At 39.0% G+C, this 5,909-nt stretch overlaps 1 pseudogene; it reads left to right on the forward strand.

Moving 5' to 3' along the window:
• The first annotated feature begins 1,248 nt into the window (after nt 1-1,248).
• Nucleotides 1,249-2,093, forward strand: LOC113630185 (serine palmitoyltransferase 1 pseudogene; annotated as a pseudogene).
• Nucleotides 2,094-5,909: the final 3,816 nt, after the last annotated feature.

The raw sequence follows: 5,909 nt of genomic DNA on the forward strand, positions 1-5,909 counted from the left end.
GTGCGATAGAACTTTCTGCGTGTCCTCTGAGCTGTTCAGTACAGTAGCCACTATCCACATGCGGTTATTAAGCACTTGAAACATGGCTAGTGCAACTGAGGGGCTGAATTTTCCATTTAATTTAATTTAGATGTGTATTTAAATAGTTGAATGGTGCTAGTGGCTACAGTATTGGACAGCAGAGATCTAGATGCTGGGAATAGTACAGTGAGTGAACAGGTAAAAGTCCCTGTGCTTACATTCATTTAAAGTGAATCTCAGTTTTCTTTTGATAATTTTCTTAAAACTTAATATTGCACTTACTGGCAAGGGTGATGATGCAAGATGTATCATTGTAGAACCCATCAGGACGTTCTGAAAAACAAAAAACAGTTAAGAGAGCAAGTAGGGCTTAGGTGATGTCCACCCTTAGGTAGATTACAGTGACTAAGATGACCACTAAAATTTAAGATTTCTTTCTTTTTTTTTTTTTTAGAAATGAGTAATTTCTACTATATATTGTTGCTGCCTTTCTGAAGACTGCCCTCTTACTATGTAATTTCTATACCCTGGTACTGACCATGAGTGAGAAGTCCTCCTGGATGTCACATTTCCTAGGGAAGAAAAGAAGCCACATTTGTGGTTTTTATTAATTCAGCAGACATTTAAACTTTTCTTAGGATGATTTCTCTGTGGAGTGGAATGTTTAACTCGTGACTTGGACTTATGTTTGTCAACTATAATCTGATTATTGATGAAACCAAAAGGATTGTTTTGGTAGAGTCCTCACTCTTAACTGAAGTACATTCAGGAGGGATCAGCAAATTTTAAAAATAGTCTTAGATTTCTGGTTTTGCTTCTAATTTCTGTGCACTGTGTATGCAGAATTTGAGGAGTCTTGCTGTGTACCTAAACATATGCAACATGTATGTAGTTTTAAAGTTATTTGTGCAATGACCTGAAAATTTATATACGAAATTGTCAGCAGTTTCCCTGTCCCCAACTTCTGAATTGTTTTAACTATTGTGAATCATCATTGCTTTCTTTCTGTCTAATGTTTGAAAATTATTTGTATTTCCATTTCTAAATACATTTTTAAAATGACTTTCCAATGACAACCTATTGGAATATAGCACCCCATAACGGACTGATGGGGGCTTAGTTATTATCTGGAATCTTCTACATGCACTTAGTGTGTTTAGCTGTGTAAAACATAAAAGTCAGCCTGGCCTTTATCCTGGAAATGTACAGCTGAAAAGACGACCTGACATGGATAATTTCATTAAGGTTCCTGTTTATCATCTTATTTTGGAAGGAATTTTAATACGCTGGCTAATCAGACTTCTTTTTCTCTAAAACACACAAGCTACAAGAAAGAGTTCTGATCTTACAGTCAAGGAAAAGGAAGAACTGATTGAAGCTTGGCAACCAGAACCTCTTGTTTCTCTTGTCTCAAGAGACCTTCCTGCTGTCAACTATAGCATCGTTTCAGGCCCTCCAAAAGCCATAACATTGTGGTGAATGGAAAAGAAGGTATAAACTTTGCCTCGTTCAATTTTCTTGGATTGTTGGATAACCCTAGGCTCAAGGCAGCAGCTTTGGCATCTCTAAAGACGTATGGTGTGGGAACTTGTGGACCTAGAGGATTTTATGGCGCATTTGATGTGCACTTGGATTTGGAAGACCGCCTGGCGAAATTTATGAAGACAGAAGCAGCCATTATACGCTCATATGGATTTGCCGTGATAGCCAGCGCTACTGCTGCTTACTGTAAGAGAGGGGACATTGTGTCTGTAGATAAAGCTGCCTGCTTTGCTATTCAGAAGGGATTACAGGCATCACGTAGTGAAAGTAAGCTATTTAACCATAATGATACGGATGACCTGGAACAACCACTAAAAGAACAAGAGACTGAAGATGAAAAGAATCCTTGCAAGGCTCGTGTAACTCGACGTTTCATTGTAGTCGAAGCGTTGTACATGAATACTGGAACGATTTGCCCTCTTCCAGAACTGGTTCAGTTAAAGTACAAATATAACGCAAGGATCTTTCTGGAGGAAAGCCTTTTGTTTGGAGTCCTGGGGGAGCATGGCTGAGGAGTCACTGAGCATTTTGGAATCAGTATCGATCATATTGATCTTATCAGTGCCAACACGGAGAATTCATTTGCTTCTGTTGGGGGTTTCTGCTGTGGTAGGTCTTCCGTAACTGACCGTTTGTGACTTTCCGGCCAGGGACACTGCTTTTCAGGTTCGTTACCCCTCCCCTGTTAGCTGCTGCTGCCACTGAGACCCTCAACATCATGGAAGAAAATCCAGGAAAAGTGCAAACGAATCCATAAAGCTTTACAAGGCATTTCTGGATTAAAAGTGGTGGGTGAGTTCATTTCTCCGGCATTTCACCTCCTGCTGGAAGAGAGCACTGGGTGTCGAGAAAGAGAGGTTAAACTACTTCAGGAAATTGCAACTCAGTGCACGGACAGAGGCATCACGTGAACTCAGGAGCACTACCTGGAGAAAGAAGACAAGTATCTCCCTCCTCTGTGCATTAGGGCTGTGGTCACAGGGGAACAAACAGAAGAGGAACTGGAGAAAGCTGTGTCCACGATCAGCAAGGTGGCCCAGACCATGCTGCTTTAGTCTGGGGCCTGGTGGTTGCTCACCATGCAACACACAGACAGACCTCAGAGTCACTGCAGGGCGAGCCAGAGGGGGCCTGCGGGTACAAGACGGGGTGTCACTAGATGAGGATGCTGGTTACTTAAAAGAAAACACATCCAAAAGCCCAAGTAATGATAGCATATAACTGATATTTAAATTCTGCTATTTTATACTATTTAAATGTTTTATTAACACTAGGTTTTTATATTCTTCTTTTTGTTGTCATTGTTTAAAAATGGAGCTTCAGTTTCTCTTCTTTCCCTTCTAATGGTAAAGATTGTGAGCACTCCTTAACATCTCATAGAAAATTGTTTGCAACATTAAAGCTTAGAGGCAATTCAGCATACACGTTACAAAAGGTATTGAAGATCTAATTCAACCATATCTTTTTCAGTCTTCGTCATGTGAAACTCAGTCGTGGTTAATATATAGAGGAATACTTTTTGTGTGATTATTATAAACTCTTCATGACAATATATTGAATCCTAGAATTTTTATATACACTAAACACTGATGTTGCACCGTTTATAACAGTGAATCTTAGCATCCTTGACCAGAGAATAGTCATTATACTTCCTAAGTGAGCAACAATTTAAATCAAATACTATTTTATTTTAGTAAGTTGACCTTTCCATTCATTATGTGTTCACTTCTAATCTGTTTTCAGAGGAGAATTATCGTGATGATCCCAAAATAGAAATCATGTCCTTGATATTTTAGAATATCTTGAATGTATTCTTCTTTGTATAGTGGGTTTCCTAGGGACGTATAACTACAGGCTTTTTCTAAGCTAAGAAAATGAGACCTTTATTTCTTTTCAGCTTATGAATTCCAGATATCTAAAAAAGATGTGAAAGCACTAAAAATAAAATTTTTAAGCTGTGCTTTAGCTATCTGTTTTTCCCTTAGCAAACCAAGTTGGGTGGTATAAATGTTTGTGATATGTGCCACAAGACAGTACATAAATATTACACTATTACTCCAACTATTATTAAAGGGAAAGGAATAAAATTATATTGAAAATGTCATTTTATAATGTATGTTCATATTCACAAATGGTCTTCAACATCTTTTTAAATAACATATATATTTTTAATGTTTAGTTTCTATTTTGCCTGAGGTATTTTGTACATATGTGCCTTGTGACTGCTACTGCTTTAAAGGATACAGTACTCTTTGGGGGATGAATCTGCTTTGTTTTTAATGAAATAAACCTACATTCCTGATTAAAAAACAAAAACAAACAAAAAACAAAGGATTGGGGCACTGCTTTTGCTTATAGCATCCTTTCCCTCTTCCCCAGGACACTTTGCCAACCTCTGTACATCCATGAAGGCTCACTGTGGAATCTCATACAAGTCAGCTCTATGTGCACTTTCCCCACTTTTATTTCCATTAACCTCTATCTCTCTGTTGTTCATTCCTTCCTCAATCAACTTGTAATTTTCCAAGTTGGACATTGGGTGAAGTAAGAAACTCTTATCCAATTAGGTGAATGAATGGAAAAAGTTCCCCCTATTCTGGCAGTATTTAATTGTTGTAGGATTATTGGCAGAGGTTTACTCATAGGATTTTAGTAGGCAGATCCTTTAAATCAGTGTATCCCAATTGATCGACAGACTCCTGGGGTCAGAGAAGGTAGTAAAGGGGGTCTCTGAACTATTAACAGATCTTTCCAGTGAATAAGACACATTTGCTTGGATAGCAGCATGGAAATCACGTAAATGTGAAGTTTCATTATTGGCTTGAATGATAGCAATTTGATATGCTTAAACTGTTTTTTCTCAGTAGATTGAGGACTTGGTATTTATCTTTGATAAATATAACTGAGAAAACAAGTTTTCCTTACTTAGTAAAGTTTTGCTTAAAGCCTTCTTACAAGTGGGAGGATATGAAGTTCCCTAGATGGTGAGAAGGTTGAGACCCTGATAGGGAAAGTCCCCTCTGCACAGAGTCGGCCTGAGATGTTCCAGAAAAATGTTCCTGGAAAACATTCTCATTCTATGGACTCTCCATACTTCCAAAGACTTGATTATGTTGAAGCTGCTAGAGATGGAAACTTTGGTGCAAGCCTAGAAAATTGGTAGTAACAACTAGCAATTCATTAAGGTCCTTCTGACTTCAATTATCAGCTGTCTTCACATGCCTTTTACAGAAGCTTCCGTGGTCCATTACTGCTGTTAGTCCTTTTGGCAAGAGGCAGTGTTTTGAACGAACCAAGTATGTCTGAATGGTAGATATATTTTTTAAAATCTTTAGCAGGAGTGTTTGTCTCATTAACATTTGAGCAGCATCGACAGGTGTCTTCAAGGTCCAAACCATTATTTATGCTACAATTGATCACTGTTCTAACACAAAAGGACAAATTTAATTGATTTAAGGTAGTTCCCCATAGTTTAGCCTGTTCCACATCTTAATATGGGAACCTCCTTCATCGAAAGGTCTTTGACATGGATATGCCATGCTCTTCCAAGGTAGGCAGTGCCTAAGTTACAGAAGGGTACCGCTTGCTTACCCCTTCATGGATCTCAGATGTAAACCCAGTGATTTCTTCCCTGACATATATGATTTTTGTACCACTCTAAATTATGTTACTGTAAATTATTTTAGTTTGAAGCCTTAGGAGATTATTCATTAACATCCCTTTCTTTCCTGCCTGCCTGAATTAGGGACCAGCTGAGAAATAATGTAGGTGTCAAGCCACTAGGGATAAAATTTTACTACCAATAACATTTTTTTTCCTCTAAAATGTAGTTATGTCTGTGATAAAAATGGACTTGTGCCCGCATCCCTCAATTCTGCTTGTCCACTCACCCAGTCACTGAGTCAGTCCTTCCTAGGGGAAAGCCCCTGCAGCAGGGTAGACAACAGACCAGACTGCATGGTCTGCATGGAGAAAGGAGAGAAGAGGGGCTTCTGTTCCTTCGGGACCCCCTGGGGTGGAATGAGTACGGGTTGGGGGTGAGAGCAGCAGCCATACTCCCGTGGAGCACCCTCTGTATGTAATCACAAGGTCAAGGGGAAAAAGGGTCTTTATGACAGTCTTCGGGAGGGGATTTTTGGACCAGCCAGTTACTGATGTGTTTTTCAGAAAACCGATTTGGAAGCTTCTGTCTATAAACACAGCTTTCACTAAAAGCTGACTTCATCTTGCCTGTGGGTCTTCTAAGGACTTAGCATTTTCACTTTCTCTTTTTTCTGTAAGCTTTGTGGATGTATTTCATTTCGTACTGGTAACGCCAACATATGGGAGAGTGTATTAGTCAGCTT

The sequence above is a fragment of the Aethalodelphis obliquidens genome, unplaced genomic scaffold, assembly GCF_003676395.1.
Source record: "Aethalodelphis obliquidens isolate GAN/ISIS:26980383/991018 unplaced genomic scaffold, ASM367639v1 scaffold29, whole genome shotgun sequence".
In the NCBI taxonomy this organism is placed as follows: Eukaryota; Metazoa; Chordata; class Mammalia; order Artiodactyla; family Delphinidae; genus Aethalodelphis; species Aethalodelphis obliquidens.